The sequence below is a fragment of the Monodelphis domestica genome, chromosome 5, assembly GCF_027887165.1.
Source record: "Monodelphis domestica isolate mMonDom1 chromosome 5, mMonDom1.pri, whole genome shotgun sequence".
NCBI lineage: Eukaryota > Metazoa > Chordata > Mammalia > Didelphimorphia > Didelphidae > Monodelphis > Monodelphis domestica.
The window spans coordinates 320622568-320643256 of record NC_077231.1 but is presented as its reverse complement, the minus strand read 5'-3'; positions in this window follow the sequence as shown (position 1 = coordinate 320643256).

Below are 20689 nucleotides of genomic sequence, written 5' to 3'. Positions count from 1 at the left end.
CTGGCCTTGTTTGGTGTGAACCATGCCAGGGTTCTGGAGAGAAAAGCCTTTTATCTGCAGTTCTAGGAAATTGAAATACATTGATAGACAGCAAATAAAGAGTTTTTGACCAGGACACACTAATGAAAATTACCCCATGCTTGTCTCTGGTCAGACAGCCCAGGCACTAACGTGCTTCTTATTATTTAGTTCCACCAGGATCTATTAAGCACTTTCTGTGTGAAGAGGCGAGCCCTGAGTAATTGCTGAAAGACCAAACTTGAGCAGAAGTAGTGCTCCTTCTCTATGCAGCATAACTGAGTGGGATGGGGTGGGGGTGGGGGCCCTCAAAAATCAGCATCCATATATTTCTGAACTGGAAAAGGACAACTGGGGATAAATTCTAGAAGAAGGTCTTTGTATATTCTTTGACCTCACAAAGCTTCCAATGAGGAATGGAATATTGCACACGCATGTGCACACACACATACACACATCAAAGAGCATACAAGGATATTGGAGGAGAAATGCAAAGAGAATGCTAAATGAAGTGCAAGAGAGAGAGCACATTAGCAACCTGAGGAATGAAAGAAGGCTGTATAAAACAGGAAGCATTTGATTTTGATTCTAGAAGGTGGAAATTCCATAAATAAAGGGAAGGTGAGAGAATTTTGGTAATAGGGTACCATGGAAGAAAATGAATAGAAATGGGGAATGATGGAGCATATTTGGGGAACAATCAATAGGCCAATTTGTCTGGGACATAGATGAAGAGTTGAAGAAGAAGGCTAGTATGATATGGTCATAGTATATTGTTAGGAGCCTTAAATATCTGTAAAAGGAACATGGACTTCACCAGGAAGATGATAAGAACCACTACTGATTACAGGGTGATGAAGGAGAAGGTAATGCACATTGGAAAACTTTATATCAGCACTGAGAAGGTTAAAAGGCAACACATTATGGTGGTTAGAACATTAGACTTGAAATCGGCAATACCTGGGTTCTAATTCTGCCTCTGAGCTTTCCTAGCAGTGTTCTGATAGACATATTTCATTTATACTTCCCTAAGCCTTGGTTTCTTCATATAGGAAATAAGACAAAGAAATATGGAGCATCTACCTTGTAGGTAGCCTCAATGTGAAATAATGTCAAATGTACAAACATCAGCCATCACTTTAGTAATTATGGGGTATCAATTGAAGATGATGAGATGATATGGTAAGGAGGGACTTTTTTAAACAAGGCAGGCAGAAGGCATAGGGTTTTATAGGTGTCAATAAAGAAGAGATGGTGAATGTGGGAAGAGGAAGAGATGGCAAAGGGAGAACCAATAGGACATAGCAACAAACTAAATATAAAAGGTGAAGTAGATGGAAAAGCTCAATTTCCCACCAAGTCTATAGGAAACTGGATGAGAACAGAGAAATTGAAGGAGAACCAGGGTTAGGGGGATAGAGGACAAGTTAAATGTGAGCATTAAGTGGAACCTTCAGATGGAAACAGAGAGTTGAAATTCAAGAGAAGATATAGTTGGAGATAAATGTTAAGGAGTCATTCATAGAAAAATAACATGAAGCCATGGACAGAAATGGAAATTATCAGGTTTGGGAATGTAGAAAGGCAATGAGTTGATACGTATTTATGGTAATCCACAAGCTACCTGATATTCATGCATAGAAAAAAAGAAAAAAAATTCCTTCACTCAATGGGGCTAGAATATCATGCTTAAGAAAAAAAACAAGAAGGTTATTGTCACTGGATTATAGAGTACCTGGAATGAAATACAGGAAAGAATGGAATAGAATCCAGGAAACCTGCTTTGGTCACACAGAGACACAGAGACAGACAGACAGACACACACACACACACACACACACACACACACACACACACACACACACACCAACAGGTAAGGAAGAACATGGTGGACAAAGGAGATCTTAGAAGAAAATGATGACCTAGAAGCCAGGGGAGAAAAGAGCATCTCAATGAATGGATACAGTCCTCTCTGGGAAGGGTTACAGTGGTGATGTGGACCAAGATACAACCATTAGATTTGAAGATAATGAAGTCTACTTACCTTGGAAAGAGCAGTTCCATAGAATTATAGTAATATAAATCTAGCTACATAGGGATGAGGAAAGGCCATGTTTCTACAAGAGTGATTCCATGTTATTTTTTGCCAGATTTACCAGTGAAAGGGATTAGGGTTATGCAATGGTAGCTTAACAAGATATACAGGCTAACGAAAAGGCTTTTGAGCCTTAGAAACATCTGGGGAGGGGGCAGCTGGGTAGCTCAGTGGATACACTTCCCAGCTGTGTGACCCTGGGCAAGTCACTTGACCCCCATTGCCTAGCCCTTACCACTCTTCTGCCTTGGAGCCAATACACAGTATTGACTCCAAGACGGAAGGTAAGGGTTTAAAAAAAAAAAAAGAAACATCTGGGGATAATGAAAAATAGACAGGAAAAAACTTGAAGAGGAGAGAAAGATCAAAGGCAAATGAGAGAACAAGGATGCTCCTTCAGAAAAAGGATGCTAGATACTTATCAGATAGAGTTCTGCTTGTAGAGTCAGGACTACTGGAATTCAAGTCCTTAGATTATCACTGACTGTATGATCAAAAGCAAATTATTAATGTATTTACCCTCTCTTATCCTGTTTCTTTATCTGGAAAATGAAGTTGTTTGACTCATTGACTTCTCAAGTCCCTCAGACATTCCTCTAAATATATGATCTTATAATGGATGAGGATGGTAGGAGAATTATCATGATGATTCAAAGTCTAGGCTATTTTCTCCACTTTTAATTTGGGGAGGAAAAAGAATGGACAGGGAGACCAAAAAGTTTTGTTGAGTGAATCAAGGTCATGAAGGAAGCATTCACTGCATGGCCTCCTTTTTCTCATGGCCCTCCAGCACATGATCAGGAGCCCCAGGAATGAGGTCAGTGTTTGAAAGAGCTGCTGCACAGGAGATGGGGAGTTAATCAATGGAATATTTTTACACAATATTTTTCTATATATAGATACTGATTTTTAAGAAAAGACTTGAATAACATCTCATACAGGTGGAAAGAATGAATAAAAATAATGAAATTCTGCCAATATTCAAAAGCTGTAAGTTAAAGGATTAGGGAGAAATGCAGATAGAACAAAGCCATCATTAAAAACTTCTGACATTGCATACATCTGCTATTGAGGGAGGGGCATGAGAGTGACTGGATCCTTAGTCTGTTTACTCAAACTGGGAGGAAGCATTCACCATGCCTACTACCTTAGGAATTTCAAGAACAGTCCTATGGCCTCTTCCTGGTTATAGCTCTGAATCTCCATCCTAACTAGTAAGGCAGAAGCTATGCTTGACTCTGTGCATTTGGAACTTCTCTCTCTGGTTAACCAGAGGAGAAGAAAAGCTAAGACATATGTAATGACTCATTAATCCATCAAATTTTACTGTAAATCATGATATGAAGCTCCTAGAAATAACTGGCCACATGCTCACCAAAGAATTACATTCTAGGCTCTGAAAGCTATGGTTATTATTTACACTAATCTCATCTAAATAGTTTTTGAACTCATAAATGGGAAATAGTATTGCTGTATTTGATCATAATTTTTCCTATCTCCCTCATAGAAGATGGATAGAATAGGGAAATTATGGGACCTCTTAGTAGATATTTTGTTATAGTGTGCCTGTTCTACTAGATACTGATGAGGTAATCAATCCCATAATTGGGGGCCCTTTTACCCTCATTTGGCAAATTTCAGAAAAGCAATGAATAACATCAGTGTGGCAAAGGTGGTCCCATGCTTCCCCAGCTAGCAGTGATATGCTGAGAAGCCATGGATTTTAAATGGAAAGATGGCCATTATTTCTATAAATTCTCAGGCCCATGCAGTCATTGATTACCATGGGATGTGTGGAAAGGAAACAAGACTGACTGTTGGTGGGGGAAGGGGCAACTGGGAGTGGCAGTTGGGTCTTGGGACTAGCACTTCCTTCCTGACAGGTTTCACTTCCTTCCTGTTGTTGGAGGAGGGAGGAGCTCATGCAGCCCAGTCTGGAGTGGACTATCTATACTCTGTTCAGCCCGAAGACACAGTCTTCTGAAGGTTAGAACAGTTCTTGTTTGCTTTCTGTCTACTGCTAAGATACTGAAATTGACAAAATTAACACAGAGGACAGGAGTGGGAGAAACCCTCCACCAGCTTGTGGGGCCTGGCCTCAGCTCCAAAAGCTGAAACAGACTCCAACCTTATTTAGGGACCTCCCTTGCCCCTCCTTCCTGATATCTCTCCAATTCCAACTGGTTATTAAACTTTATATAATTTGAATTCGCAGTCAGATAAGTGGACTATCTTTTCTGAGCATAGATGGAGCTGAACATCATTTAAGTCATTCAATGACAAAGAGTCCTGATTGGACCCCTGCTGCTTCCTCTCAGCAGGGGGCATCTCTCTCTTTTGCCTCACCAAGCAATATTCCCTCTCTCCCCTCAAATCCTCCATACCCTGCAACAAACCTCCCTTATCCCCCATTTTTCCAATTCCTCACCTCTTCCTCAATAAATATTACAGATGATGTTATGGCATACTTTTATAGAGGTAAAGATTTGATCCAACCCCCAAAGGGGGAGTTTATTGCTAGATTCTAAATGATGAGATTCTTGTAGAAAAGTCATCTCTCTGTTTTTCTGATAAAGATAAAAATTGGAAATAGAGCTTTACATGCCCCTAAGATGGGGGGAGGTTGCCCATAAAGGTCCAAGAAAAGAAATGGGAGAGTTTTGTGACCTCCTATTCTTTAGAGGAAGTCAGCCCTAGAAGTCCAGGTAGCATTGAGAATAAAACTTGGTGACTGCAAACAGAAATCTAGAGGAGGAGGAGGAGGAGGAGGAGGAGGAGGAGGAAGAGGAGGAGGAGGAGGAGAAAGATCAAGAACAAGAGGAGAGAAAAGAAGAGAAAGGCTGATAAGAATGCAAAGGAAGTGCATCAAATGACCAGTGACATAAGGAACGTATCAGGGATAGTACTCCCCAGCATTCCCATCATTCTTTGGGCTTAAAGATCTGATTAATCTTCCTCACAATGCCATGAGGGGGCTTTATTAATTGCATTTTGCTAAGACAGAAAGAGATCAGCTGAATTGACTGACTTGCTCCCACTCCTACAATGAGCAAGCATCCCAGGAAGGCTTCTGAGCCTTTCCCTCTGTCTGTCCTCAATCATCTAAAGTCCTCCTTGACCCAAATATGAAAGGGACAGTAACAAAGAGGCAATGTCTGGCTCAGGCTTGGGAGCACAGAGGAAGGTATTGGAAAGCCCAGAAGGAAAAGAAGCAGCAGAGGACATTTATTTTCAGTATTATTATTTTGAATCTGGTATTTCTCTGGGAACTTGAGCTCCAGGGAAATCACTTCTCCTACAGATGCAGCCAAGGGTTTTCCCTACCATTTAGGCTTGAAGAACGCTGTCTGGGACAGAAGAGACAAAGCACCTTGCCAAGAGTGTAGCCAGAGGACTTCACCTGAGGGCTTTCTGACTTTCAGGACTATGGCTTCTCCAGGAAAATGAAAGGAAACTTAAAAAAAATATTTCTTAAGCCATATTGGAAGGGAAACTTAAAGGGATGAGTGTTAGTTATTCTATGTGAATGGCACAGTGGCTAACAGAATGAACAAAACTAGCTTCCATTTGCCCTATGTGGAGAAAGTAGATGATGGAACAGGAGAAAGAATGCTAGACTTGGAATCAAAAGGACCTGAGATCAAAGCTGACCTCACACACTTACTAGCTGTATGACCCTGGACAAATGGCTTATCCTCAACTGTAAAACTGAGGTGATTAGAACACCTACCTTCCAGGGTTATAGTAAAGACAGAAAGAGAATGATTTGTAAAAACCTTAGCCACTGCTTGGCACATAGCAGGAGGGTTATAAATTCTTTTCTATGTCCTTCTTTGATCCAAGAAGAATAATCCTGGGTTAGAAAGGGCAGCAAAAAAGGGCTTAATAAAAGGTTGAAATTTTAGATGAATAAGTATATAGTAAGAGAGGTCCTTAGGGTTCATTATGATTTCCAGTTCTTAACACCCAGCGCCCATACTCTGACCCTTCTAACCTCTTCTCACTTTCATATAGCTGATCCCCAGAGTATAGTCCAGCTGGGGTGCCTCCCTGCTGGGCAGAAAAGTCCTGCTAGCAGCCAGGTCACAGCAGGGGTCCCCACAAAACAGCTAGAACCAGACCCCAGACCTCTCTAGCTTGGGGAGGGGGGCTCTCTAGTTTTCCAGCAGGGGCTCCAAGCAACTGCAAACTGCCATCATCCACTGGCAACTGCCCTCCCAAGCCTAACAAGCCCCAAGGACTCCACCATCAGCAAGCCTAGACAGCCCACTCCAGGAAGCCACTGGGGAGGCCAGATTGGCGGCTCTTCCACCACCCCAAGCTCAGCCAGATGGGTCAAGTCTCCAGGTGATTCAGCGAACTACACCTGGGTTTTCTTTCTTCCTTTCCCCTATCCCTCCAACCTCCCATTCCTGAACAAAAGTATTCTTTTGTGCATGTGTGACCCTTTCCCCACTCCAGATCCTCAACACACAAGCTCAAGGCTGCTGGCCCTGGTCCTGAGAGGGCCTGCCCCTTGGCCAAGGAGCCTTTAGGCCAGTGCAGTGCCACCTACTGACAAAAGTGAAAATACAGGCAATTAAAAAATACAAATTAAAATACAATAATAAATACAATTAAATAGAATTAAATAGAATCAAATCAAGTTGAATTGAATCAAATTACATAAAATCAAATTATACCAAATTAAATGTAATATTAATTTATTATATATATCAATTCACTGATCCATCATTTAAAAATAAATATTTTTAAAAAATAATTATTTTTATTATTGCCTTGCATTGATTTCTTATTTAACCCTAATCCAATTTTGTTGTCTTTTACAATAAAATTAAAGAATGTTGTTTCTCATTTTTTTCTACTAGAGTACTGATAATGTTTTGGAATTCTCTAATTTCATAGAGCTTTTAGCCCCAGCACCTCATAGCTGCTGTTGGGATAAAAAATAAACCCCAAAGCCCCATTTAAGTTGGGGTTTCTTTGCTTCAGCAACAGCAGCCAGAGTAGAAGCTCCAAACAGATAGGGTTGAAAGACCCAGGGATTTTCCCAAAAAGATTACAAAAAAAAAAAAAAGACTAAGGATTTTTCTAGATTCAATGACAAAAGTGCATAGTTCTGGCCAGATGTTATGGGAAATATTGTAACAAATCAGAGAAAGTCAGGCAGAGTCCTCAAGGGCTCACCCCTGTATAAGCAGTTGGGATGAACTGGGATTTCCAAAGGAGGTTGGAATATCAAAGAAGGAAGCAAAGTGGGTATGCAAGGCCTGGATATTAAAATCTTTTAGCTCACCCTCTTAACTCCTGTCCCAACTTTGATCTTTGCCTATCTAGTCTTTGTATACTTGCCCAGCCTCTACCTTGCCCCACCTCCAGAAAGGGCAAGGAAGGAAGTCAGCCTTTATACTCACCATGTTGTCAGTTCAGTCAGCAGATTCTTCTATCAGCCTCAGCTCCAGCAGACTCCACTCCAAGTGTATCTCTTTCAAACTCAAAGTGTCCATCTTCACTCCAAGTCCTCCCTTCAAGTCTTTTCTGTGTGTGTCTCTATTTCTACTTTTAAAGATCTTTTTCTCTTATATCACTTCCAATAAATTTTTACGTCTACTAATCACAGCCAACCCTCCATTCCAGGACTGCCCACTATTTCACACATGGGTCACAGACCTCCCACAAAATATATGAAATGGGTGTTCACATCTTTTTGTGGTTAAAATTCAAAATGGGTAGATCTCCATACTTAACTGAGTACTGTGCTTTATACTTTGGGGTTTAAAATTTAAAACTCAACAGGGAATTAAATTTTAATTTTCACAATCAAGGAAGAACTAAATACCTTCATTGTTACAATCAGGAGAGAACCAAATCCAATCTTCACAGATTCAAGGAAAAAAAACTTTTTGATGAGGAACCCATAGTGGTGATTTAGGACTTTGAGAGTATATTTAGGACCTATAACCCCAATAGATAGATATACAGAATTACTACATGCTTTGCTAATGGAAGGTGAAAGAAACATGATTCTTTCCATCTTAAACGGGTCTCAGAATTAGGATGCAGTACTTTTGCCCCTAGAAAATGTAGACTGGAATTCTAATTCAGTTGAAGATTACATATATCTATGTGAAGCTAGGAATGTGTTGTTAAAGGGAATGAAAGCTTGCTCTGATAGGCCAAGGAATTGGACTAAATTTGATGATTTAAGACATAGAGAATGAGAGACCATCTCAGTTCTTTGACAGGCTTGTTGAACTAAGGTCTAGGTATCTTGACCTGGACATCTCCAGAGGGTAAGATGTTAGACTCATAAGGATTTGTTTTGTAAAGTTCTGTTCCTAAGATATCAAGGACTATTTTAAGAAAAATTGCCTGGATTGGCTGACCATGGACATGGAAAAGCTAAAGAGAACAGAAGTATATATCCTTGAGGACTGTAAAAGGTGAGAGAGCGAATGCTGAAAAAGATGAACTGAGGAAATTGAGGAAGGAAAAAGCTCAATGAGAGGAAAAAGTAAAACAAAGGGCTGAAAGACAGACAGAGGTCATAGCTCCTTTAAAAGAATCCATGCAGAGGCAGCTGGGTAGCTCAGTGGATTGAAAGCCAGGCCTAGAGATGGGAGGTCCTAGATTCAAATCTGGCCTCAGACACTTCCCAGGTGTGTGACCCTGGGCAAGTTATTTGACCCCCCTTGCCTAGCCCTTACCACTCTTGTGCCTTGGAGCCAATACACAGTATTGACTACATGATGTAAGGCAAGGGTTTAAAAAAAATGAATCCATGAAGAAACCAAAAGCTTGTTCTTTTTGTGCGAAGGAAGGTCATATAGCTATGAATTATAGAAAGAGGAATCAGGCCAATAAAAATAGAAACTAGAGAAATAACAATGATAGAAACCTCAATAGGATTAGTAATTCTAATGAGGCAAATCATAACCCACACCAAAACATCCATCATGGGGCTTTTCCTCATTGTGTTCACTGTGGCATCCCCTCTCAGTGTCGGGGCCCCCAAAGGAATAGCCAGAAATCTTCATAATGGTGTAAAGGGTGGGGAAGGAACTCTGTAGTCAGGGACTGAAATCCTCAATTTTCCAGATACTGTTGATGTCAATTATCCTAATCAATTCCTCTCCCCCAAATAAAGAGCCTCATAAGACTCCAAAAGTTTGGAACACTTATTATGATTATCTCCTAGACACTGGAGCTTTCAGATAAAATTCTGAATATTCTTCTATTGATTCTTTAAAGGTAATAGGTGTGTCAGGAACACCCCAAAACATCCTCATACTCTCTCTTCAAATGGTATCTGTGGGATCCCTACTGGTAGAAATTCTTTCCTTTTAATGCCCAATTTCCCTACAAGTTTACCAGGGAAGATATCATTTGTGCAAACTTAGAGCCACAATGATATGCTCCCCAGATAACATTCATGATGTTAGAATTGCCCCAGGAATTTCTAACTTTTTTCCCAGTCTTACTTTCAGACAGTCAGAAAGTAACAGAGCTTCCAGCTTTGAAATCCCAGTTGATATGCCTGGGTTTCTCTGGGCCATATTTTCTTCTGATATATGCCTAGTCAAGTTAGCTGTTTCTGTTCAGATTAAGACAAAAGGTGGTCCACTTCCTTCCATCCCTCAGTATTCCCTATCAAGAAAGACAGATGAGGGGATTTCCCCAGTGATAGATTCATTAATTGAGCAAGAACTAATAATTCCATGTAAATCTGAATATAATATACCTAGTCTCTCTGTAAAAAAGCCAAAGCTAGGACCAGATGAAAAAACCTACTTACTGGTTTGTATAAGATCTAAGGATTGTAAATAATCATGTCATAAAAAAGACACCCTGTGGTTCATAATGCAGACAGGATTATGTCATCTATTCCTAGCACAGCCACATATTTTACTGTTGTGGATTTGTGCTCAGAATTTTTCTCAACCCCTATCCATGAAAATTACAGAAATATATTTGTCTTCAACTGGAAAGGCTCTTGGGGATCATAGTCAAGACTTCCACAGAGATTTGTCAATAGCCTGACTTTGTTCTCACAGATTTTAAGACATGATTTAGCTAATATTTTTCAAAAGAGTTGTTTCATAGAATTTGTGGACAATCTGCTCTTGGCTGCACCAAATGCAACAGCAAACCAGGAAGAAAGTACACATCTCCTCTTAGAGCTACACAGAAGAGGTCAAAAGATCTCTAAGGCAAGGTTCAGTGGTGTCTCCCCAAAGTAGAATATTTAGGTTTTGTTCTAACTGCTGGAGCCCACTCCAATTCCTGTAAGCTCAGTGAGGCTATTCAGAAATTTATTGTCCCCTGCACTAAGAAGCAATTGAGCACAGTTTTAGGAGCAACAGGGTTTTGTAGGCAATGGATCTCTCTCTGTGGGGAAATGACAAAACTCCTTATAATGGACAAAAAATTCAGTCCCTGAACCTCTCCAATTAGATGCAGAACACCTGTCAACTCTCTCAGAATAAAACAAGCTATTCTATTTGTCCCTGCTCTAGTAATTCCAGATTACAAAAAGCCATTTGCCTTGTATGTACATAAACAGAATAGGGTAGCTTTGGGTGTTTTAACTCAAACTTTAGGTTCTATTCAGCATCCAGTTGCTTATTATTCAGCACAGATGGATCCAGTAGCTGCAGGAGAATCACCCCATTTTTAGAGGCATAGCCAACACAGTTTTTTTAGTAACTAAATCTGCTGATTTAATTTTTGGGTGTCCATTTACCATAATGTGCCCACATGAAGTAGAGGTATTGTTGTTTAGGCATAGAACACAGGTATTTTCAAATCAAATACTTGCTAGATATGAGATAACCTTGTTTGAGAATGAAAATATTACCCTGAAATGCTGTACTGTCTTTAATCCTGCGCCTTTGGTTCCAGATTTTCCAGTTTCAGGAGAAACATTACACAGTTGTGAATCTTTGGTGTCCATGGCTAAAAAGCCTCAATATAATCTCTAAGACACTCTTTTAGAAAACATAGATTTAGTTTTATTCACTGATGGTTTTTCTTTTATGAGAGATGGCATATGCTATACTGGAGTTGCTGTGGTTACAGAATTTGCCACCATTTGGTCAGCTTAACTGCTCTCAAATATTAGTGCTCAAGGTGCAGAACTACTAGATTTAAAACATGCATGTATACTTGCTAAGGGAAAGAAAGCAACAATTAACAGATTTTAGGTACACTTTTGGTATATGCTATGCAGTGGGCATGCTATGACTCCAGAGAGAATTTCTAACCTCTGCTGGAAGGTGTATTGCGAATGCAGAGATTTTTAATGAGGTGTCCTCTACTCTCCTGCTACCTGTAGCTCTGACTGTAGTCCATTGTCCTGCCCATCCAGGGAGTACTGACCCTATCTCTAGAGGGAATCAACAAGCAAATACTACAGGAAAGCTTGCTGCCTTAGAAGGAACTGAGTTGATTTTAGCTCTAAACCCTAATAATGATTCAAATTTTTCTCTCTCTTGTCATGAACAGGAAGTAGAAAAGTGGAAACAGTTTAAAGCAAAACAGATTGATGGGGTACGAGTGTCATCTGAAGGGAAACCCCTACTCCTTAGAAGCTTTTATCACCAAATATACTTATCTGTTCACAAGAGTGGTCACTTTGACACTCAGGTTATCATAGACTCTGTTAAAAAAGGTCTGTATAGTCCCTGGTATAACCAACATAGCCTCCAGAGTATGTGCAGCCTGCCCCACTTGCCAGTCATACAAACAACATGCTTTTCATGGCAATGCTTTTGGTGGGCCTCCTCTGGCTTACCCATCTTTTGAGTATTTGCAAATTAATTTTATTACTATGCCTAAGACTGGACATTATAAAGTCTGTCTCTTCTTAGTGGACCAACTGATTAGATTGATAGAAGTCTTTCCCAGTGCCTGGGCCAAAGCAGCTTTTGTGACTAAGATGCTTTTAAGGGATATTATCCCTCACTTTGGACTAACAGCACACATTGCTTCATATAGAGGAACCCATTTTACTGACTCTTTTATCTCAGGTTTATTTTTATTTGGGAGTTATTCCCCAATTTCACACACTGTATCATCCCCAGAGCTCAAGCCAAACTGAAAACATGAATAGACCTCAAGAATATGATTGGTAAGTTGTGCCCTGAGACCCACTTGAAATTGCCTGAGGTTCTCCCCTTAGCCCAATTTTAACTTCATAACAGGCCTGGGGGAGATCTACACATTTCACCATTTGAGATTTTTTTTGGACATCCTCCCATTCAGGCCAAGCCTTTTCCCCCTGCATACATATAATTACTAGGAGGGAACACTTATGCTACTTCTTATATACAGGATTTGGTGGTCAAATTGAATTGTGAGAATTCCATAAATCTGGAGCTGCAGTACAGGCTGGACCTCTAGACTTCTCGCTCCATGATCTACACCCAGGAGACAAGGTATACATAAAGAACTTCCAGCACACTGGAGGGACTCAGTCTCCCTGGGAAGGTCTGTTTAAAGTACTGTTAACCACTCTAACAGCTATTAAAAATGTAGAAAAGGACTCTTGGATTCATTGCTCATATGTAAAATGAATACTTTCTAGTGATACTGACTGACTATATTTTGTTACACACATATTTTATTCCTTGTTTGTTTCTTAGATTTAATTTTGCTTTTAAGCTTACATATTAATATAATCTAAGATGTTCTGTTATACAGTGATACCTTTGGTTAGTAAGTTTTGGTTATTAGTTGTATGTTCTGTTATATTGTCTTTATTTGTACCCTCTTCCTATGATTAGACTAGAGATAATGCCATTATAAAAGTCCATAGACAAGTTGGACAAACTCTTTTCCGTGGCAAAGCTATCAGTCCCTAGGGAAGCTAGGTCTCTCACCAATACCATCAGAGCTCTGTTTTGTCATGGGCAACAATTCCAGACCACAGAAATGAGACATTACCATAGCTTGTATCACAGGAAGGCCATGTGTTACCTAAATAGCCTTTTGCTCCTTTTGCCTTTACCTGTCATATAAATGATGTTGGATGGACCCCATAAAAATGGTTACAACCTGTATCAGTCACCTTTGAAGAATTTAAAGTTGAAATTTAAATTTAAAGTTGAAATTTAAATGAAATTTAAAGATGAAAATCTCAGTTGCCTTTAATGGGTCTTCAGAAGCTTTTTAGGCACCTAGCCACCACTACCTCTGACTGATCATTTACCTACCTTTGACTTGTGTGTGACAAGAGAGAAGAATCCATTAAGTAGTAATGAGTATATGGGTGACAAAGTGAAGTGCAACCTCACCATTCCATTTCCTACCTCCACATTTCTTTGTGCTAAAGTAAAGCTTAGAAATGTAATGGATGGGATGCATAAACACATGTCTTTTACAACTGTTACAGTCTCATCCTGGCAGAGGAAGGATTCCCGGTGAGGTGTAGTGACCCCTGCACAGTTTTACATTTATACCTCTTCAGCTGGCTCTACCCCAGGATGGTATGGTATTTGTGGTTTGGCTTATGTTATTCCACCTATATCAGTGCACTATCACTATATTGGCCAAATAGACAAGTTGATGCCCAGGAATTTTGGTTCTTGGTGGCTTTCTAGACCCAAGAGGTCAAGGCCAAATTCAGTAGCATCCTCATCAGCAGTACAGAGGTTTTTTTCTGGCCACTCCTGCCAAACTTTGTAATGAGGGCAATTATAGACTCTGTCAGAAACATCTTAGCTGAGGTTGAAAGATTGGCTCAAGATATAGCTCAAGCCATCTGCCAAACAACTAAGATTATTTCTTTCCTACAGGAAGACACTGACTCCTTAGCAAAAATAGTTCTACAAAATAGGCTGGCCCTTGACATGCTTACAACTGCATTGGGAGGCATGTGTGTCTTTATTAATCAATCTTTTTTGTTCTTATAAAAATAGATCTGGAGAAATTGTGACAAATATCCATGAGCTGCAAAGGATTTTAAATGACATGCAGCACGTTGCTGTGAAGACTCATGAGACACCTGGTAGTACATGGTGGAACCTCTCATGGTTGCAGAGAACTGGTTTGTTTACTACCATAATCAAATAGGCTTTTATAATTTTGGGAGTTGTGGTACTTTTTAGAATGCATATTAGGTGCTATACTATTGTTTATAACCAGCTTTTACCTGCTGGAAAAAAAAATGTGTACATTTGCACTGTGGATCATGGCCAAGTTAGAAAAGAAATAGAGATCACTTTTGAGTGGGAAATTCTTGTCCTATTCCTCTGTTTGACTGACCCATTGTAAAATGGGGTGTCCAACAGGAATTTCTGATTTCTCAATTGTTTTTCTCTATATTTCCAAAAGGAAATTTTATTTTTTTTCTTCTAACATTTTTTTCTACTTGAGCAAATGGAATCAGTATTAATGTTTTAATTTTGAAGGATAAGTTTGCAATACATATTAGCCCTGATACCAATGCATATCCCAAAGCTTTAAACTATGGAAACCTGCCATTGGTTGTTAAGCATTATTGGACTTTAACTAGTATATGTGTCTGATTCCAAAAGAAGTGATTACTAGGAGCCACTGCATGGTTCACAAGGTCAAGGAGACCAACAATCCCTTGTGGGATTGATAAAAATATACACCAAGACAGAGGACTTGTTTTGAGGTTTTAGGAAGCAGCTGTTTGGCAAATTCAGACACTGTACTTCTTCATGTCAGATTTCTACAAGTACATTCATTTGATTTTCATTTTGTCTCCCCTATTCCTGAGATTGAAGGTAAAATCAGACCAGGGAATCATACTTCCCTTTTACCTAAGGCTTTTGTCCCCTTTTCTTATTTATAATATGGCAGTTTTCTCTAGTTTTGACTGCCAATGGATAAGTGCAGTGTTGCTGCAATTGTCTCTCATGCTTGTAGGATATAGGCTACCTCAATTGGATCTTGTTGGTGATTCAAATACCTGTTATAATTTTATTTTTGCTCATAATTTTATATACATAGGATTTTGGCATATTTGTTTTATCCAGAATTTATTTTTTCTCTTCTGTTTTGTTGTTGTTGTGGCCATTGTTTTGAAAATTGATTCATATACCTCATAGCTCAGCCATGTATCCTGGGGTGATACTAGTGTTGGTCAACTCCTTCCTAAGGGAGGATTCTGCAATTATTCTAAAATCCAAGGTTTAAGGTCTTTTAAAACAATTTTTAGAAAAAAAATTGCCAACACCTTGAATCAAGAAAAGTGGATCTTTTGGAGAAGATGATATAAGTGTGCCTACAGAAATCATACACTACATCAAGAGATCCAAAATGAGATTTGGGATATAATGAACTGAACTAAGAGGGTTGAAGCTATCTTTTCTTCTGAATGTAAACTCTTATGCCAAAAGGGAGTCCCCTCAAGTGGCTTTTTGTCAATGAGTCTATCAATCATTTTTTGTTTTCTCTTATCTTTTTTCTCTCTTTCCTTCTTATTCCCCACATTGTTGTAATTCTCTCTATGCAAGGTGCAATATTTTATATACCTCTACACATATGGAATGTGTATGTAATCCATACACATATGGAATGATTCATTGGGGAGATCTGACATGTTAATCTCCTAAAGTATCTGAGGGAGGAGACTTAACACACTGGTCTCCCTATGAATCAAAGGGGAAATTGTGTGAAGAGAATCCTCTTCAAGGATCATGTAGGGGGTGTTGTCCTGGCTCTGTCTCTTTATTCCAGGAAGTATCACTTATGTCTCCTAGGCGGGTCACCTAGTCTAGGTTATGTAACTCTCAACTTGATCCAAAGATGACTCTGAAAGTAAACTGGATGTAAAAAGATGGGATAAAAGGTTTAAATGTGGAAATTCTTACTCTCTCTGTTACTGGTGTCTGGCAAAGGGAGTTGCTGCTGGAGGTCATACTGGAAGTACCCACATGGCAGCTAAATTATGTTATTTAAAAAATGTTTTTTTCTAAACCCTTACCTTCCATTTTGGAATCAATACTGCATATTGGTTCCAAGGCAGAAGAATAGTAAGGGTAGGCAATGGGGTTTAAGTGACTTGCCCAGGGTCAAATAGCTGGGAAGTGTCTGGGGCCAAATTTGAACCTAGGACCACCCGTCTCTAAGCCTGGCTCTCAATCCACTGAGCTACCCAGCTGCCCCCTAAATTATGTTATTTTACTCTTATCTTTCTACCTATTCCTCATCTTTTACCTATCCAAGTGATTTTAATAAACTTTATTAAATTATAAGGACAAGAGTCCTAATTTTACTTTAACAATATGAATCAACTGTGTGATATAGCTGCAGTAGACACTAATGATCTATTGGGAAGCATTTACAAGAAGAGTGCAAAGGACATATGAAGAGATTATCCATATAAATCCCATCTGCCCTGGTCAAACACCACTGGGAGATGGGAAAGTGGGATTAACTCTCCCCTGCCCATTTTCAGATTTAATCACAAGAAATGTATACATGCCACTTACACTTGAGTAGGGGAGGTCTGTGACTCAAGGGTGTGAAAGTGTGTGACAAATCAGAAACCACTGATTGCCCCCTGGGACTTCCTAAGCAAAACTGCAGACTATAATTTGTCCATGTAAAAAGTAGAGGAAGGCACAGGAAGTGATGCAAAGAAGCATCTTTAAAAAGGAGTTACAACTTCCTGTGAGGTAGTTCTTCATTTTTCAGAGTTCTGAGTTTGAGTTGGAGGCTATTGAAGAATCTGCTTTATGTATGTGAGCTTCTGGACTTGGTGAAACTGTTCTTAAATCTCTCCCTTTGAACTACCACATGGATGAGTGAATAAGTCTGACTCTTTTCCCTGGCTTGTAACTCTATCTGATTTTCTTACTTTCATTCTTTCTCCTTTTGTAAATAAATTACAATAAAAATCATTTGGAACTGAGGAATAATTCCTGGTAATCATACTCTTGAATATTTTGTACTCTACCTTTAATTTTTACCCCTTTACAGAGATTGGGCATAGTTCTAGTTCAACATTTTAGGGAAGGGCATTACAAAGCTTGAGAACACCCTGGGAAGAAGATCACTGTAGGTGTAAAACTGGAACGCATAGCACACAGAAAAATGGAAGAGGAAAAAAAAAGACCTTTCAATTCTGAGGAATCTAAAATAGATTCTTTACCCTTGTAGTTAACTACCATATCCCAAAGGGCATAAGACAAATTTCATGTTATTTTCCTTTTCAGTCCTGACAAAGTGGCCAGTTAGTATTTAATTCTGAAATATAATGTGGGAGAAATTATTTACCTGACAAACTGATAAAGGAGGCTATTCTAGAAGTTGATTAAAATGGATAAGATTGCTTTCCATTGCTACCCCATTTACAAATGGTCAAAGGGTATGAATAGGCAGTTTTCAAAGGAAATATTTCAAACAATCAAGAGACACATTGGAAAAAAAAAAACGGTCCAAAGCATTGGTAATTAGAAAGATTCAAATGAAAGTCACTCTGAGTTTCCATCCATGCTCCATAGATTAATCAAGATGACAAAAAAGAAAGTGACATATAATGGTCAGTCAGAGGGAAACAGGAACATTAACATACCTCTGATAAAGCTCTGAATTGGTCCAGTCATTCTCAGAAGCAATTTGGGAGAGCTGTGCATATTCTTTGACCTTGAAATACTTCTACATGATTCATGCCACCCCAAAAGGAGGGTGGGAAGCAGGAAAAAGACCGATATAATCAACAATAGGTCTTATGTCACTTTTGTGATTGAAAAAAATTGGATTCTAAAGGGCAGTACCAATCAGCTGGGACAAATAATGTGTCAAACTGCTTTGGGATGTTATAAGAAGTTAAGAAAGAAAATTAATTGGATAGACTCTTGGGAAGACCTATTTGGACTGATACAAAATGAAGGGAGCCGAACCAGGAGAAAAAGATAATCAATAATTGGATTGCAAAGACCAAACATTGAAAGACTTAAGAACTTTGACAGTGATCATGCAGGATTCCAGAGGACCAGTAAAGAAACATGTTACCTTTTCTTTTGAGAAGTAAGTGATTACAGGGGCAAATGAAGCATCCTTCACTGAACATGGTCAATGGGGAAATATATATGCTTATTCGTTACAAGACTTGTTATTGTTTGTTTGTTTGCTTTTTTCACCCCACTGTGGGATGGGAGTGATAGTGAAAGAAAATAACTATTTGTTAATTGAAAAAATAAAATAAAGTAAAAGCAACATCATTTAAGGCTCAGCTTAGGTTATTGCTAGTGAAAATTTATTCCTGATGCCACCTCCCAACCAAAATGAGAATTCCATTTTTTTGAATTTTTTGTGTTTCTAGATGTTATATTTCTAAAAAGAATGTAAACTCCTTGAAGACAAGGATTATGCTATTTTTCTTCTTGTATGTGAAGAGCATTTAATGAGAAGCAAGAAGCTGGGATTGGTTAGGTTCTCACTCTTCATTGAATAGGATAAAATTCAGTAGAATTAGATCAAATAAAACTGATTCATGAAAGGGGAGGGATTTTAAAAAAATCTCCTCTTCCAAAAAAGGTCTGAACCCGTAAGGCACAGTGGCTACATCCTTCTGAGATTATTCAGCCTTAGCTTTTGGTAATGAGAGTGCCAATCAGACAGATATCTCTTACAAGCCTATTATGTACAAGAGACTCAGCTCCCCACTGGGGACATAACAGAGAGAAGCTGTCCAGCTCCTGTTCCCAGGAAGTTCCGACATTACTGGTGTTATTCAGTGAAGGTTGGTGCCTCACTGGCAGTCCTGACAGAACAGGTGTGAGCAATGCTCCCCTCTTAAAGCCGTGGGGATGCAATAAAGATGTCTTGGGAAAACATAGCATGAGGAATGGGCTGTTCAGCTGCAGTGACAGGAGGCTTATGAGCCAAACCATTTGTTCAGCCTGCAATGTTGACAACACAAAGGCAGTTCAGGGGCCTCTCCCTGTAAGCAAAACCTGCCTTGGTTTCTTTTAACTCAGTTGTAACAGAAATCACTTACATTTACCTCTTCTGTGTGAAGAACAAAAGCAACCTGTTTCTAAATAAACTACAAGGAGGAAAGTCAAAGGATCTCTGGTTTGCTATATTCAAGGTGACCTGGAAGGGGGCCCCACAGCCCAGTTATGGCACATCAAGACAGTTACTTAAACTCTGAATTTTTGCTAGATCATTTCTAAGCCTACTCTCCAGTAAAATTGATCCTACATGGTCTAAAAACCACACAGATAGCTCCCAATGGAATTTTTGAGACTACAGAAAGGGTACTAACACTCATGAAAATCACTGAGTCATCAATACATATGCTGACTTCCAAGTTTGGTGATGTTAGTGGATTCAGGAAGAAGATAAAGATTGACCAGACACAGTCCCTGCTTTCATGGAACTTATAATATTATATGTATGTGTCTATGAAATATATTGAAATAACAAAATGGATGGCAGATTTAGAATCAGGCTCCTTTAGCTATTTCTCATAGCTTTTGGGTAAAAAAAGGATCTTAGGGATCAGATGTACTAATTATCTTTTTTTTTTTTTTAGAATTTTATTTAATTAGATGATTTAGAATATTTTTCTATGGTTACAAGACTCATGTTCTTTCCCTCCCCTGTCCCTACCCCCTCCTGTGTCTGATGCATAATTCCACTGGGTTTAACATGTGTCACTGCTCAAGACCTTATTTTTGCCCTAGGGTGATCATTCAGAGTCTACATCCCCAGTCATATCCCCATCAATCCATGTGATCGAGCAGTTGTTTTTCTTCTGTGTTTCTTTTCCCATAGTTCTTCCTCTGGATGTGGATAGTGTTCTTTCTCAAATGTTCCTCTGAATAGTTCTGGTTCATTGCATTGCTACTAGTAGAGAAATCCATTACATTTGATTGTTCCACAGTGTATCAGTCTCTGTGTATAATATTCTCCTGGTTCTGCTCCTTTCACTCTACATAAATTCCTGGAGGCTGTTCCAGTCCCCATGGAATTCCTCCACTTTATTATTCCTTTTAGCACAATAATATTCCATCACCAACAGATACCACAATTTGTTCAGTCATTCCCCAATTGGAGGGTAGCCCACATTTTCCATTTCTTTGCCACCACAAAGAGTGCAGCTATGAATATTCTTGTACAGGTCTTTTTCCTTATTTTCTCTTTGGGGTATAAACCCTCCAGTGCTATGGCTGGATCAAAGGGCAGACAATCTTATAGCACCCTTTGGGCATAGTTCCAAATTGCCCTCCAGAATGGTTGGATCAATTTACAACTCCACCAGCAATGCATTAATGTCCCAACTTTGCCATATCCCCTCCAGCATTCATTACTTTCCTTTGCTGTCATGTTAGCCAATCTGCTAGGTGTGAGGTGATACCTCAGAGTTGCTTTGATTTACATTTCTCTAATTATAAGAGATTTAGAACTTTTTTTTCATGTTCTTATTAAGAGTTTTGATTTCTTTATCTGAAAATTGCCTATTCATGTGCTCTGCCCATTTATCAATTGGGGAATGGCTTGATTTTTTGTTCCTTATAAACTTGAGTGATTAGACCTTTGTCAGAGGTTTTTGTTATAAAAATTGTTTCCCAATTTGTTTCTTCCCTTCTAATT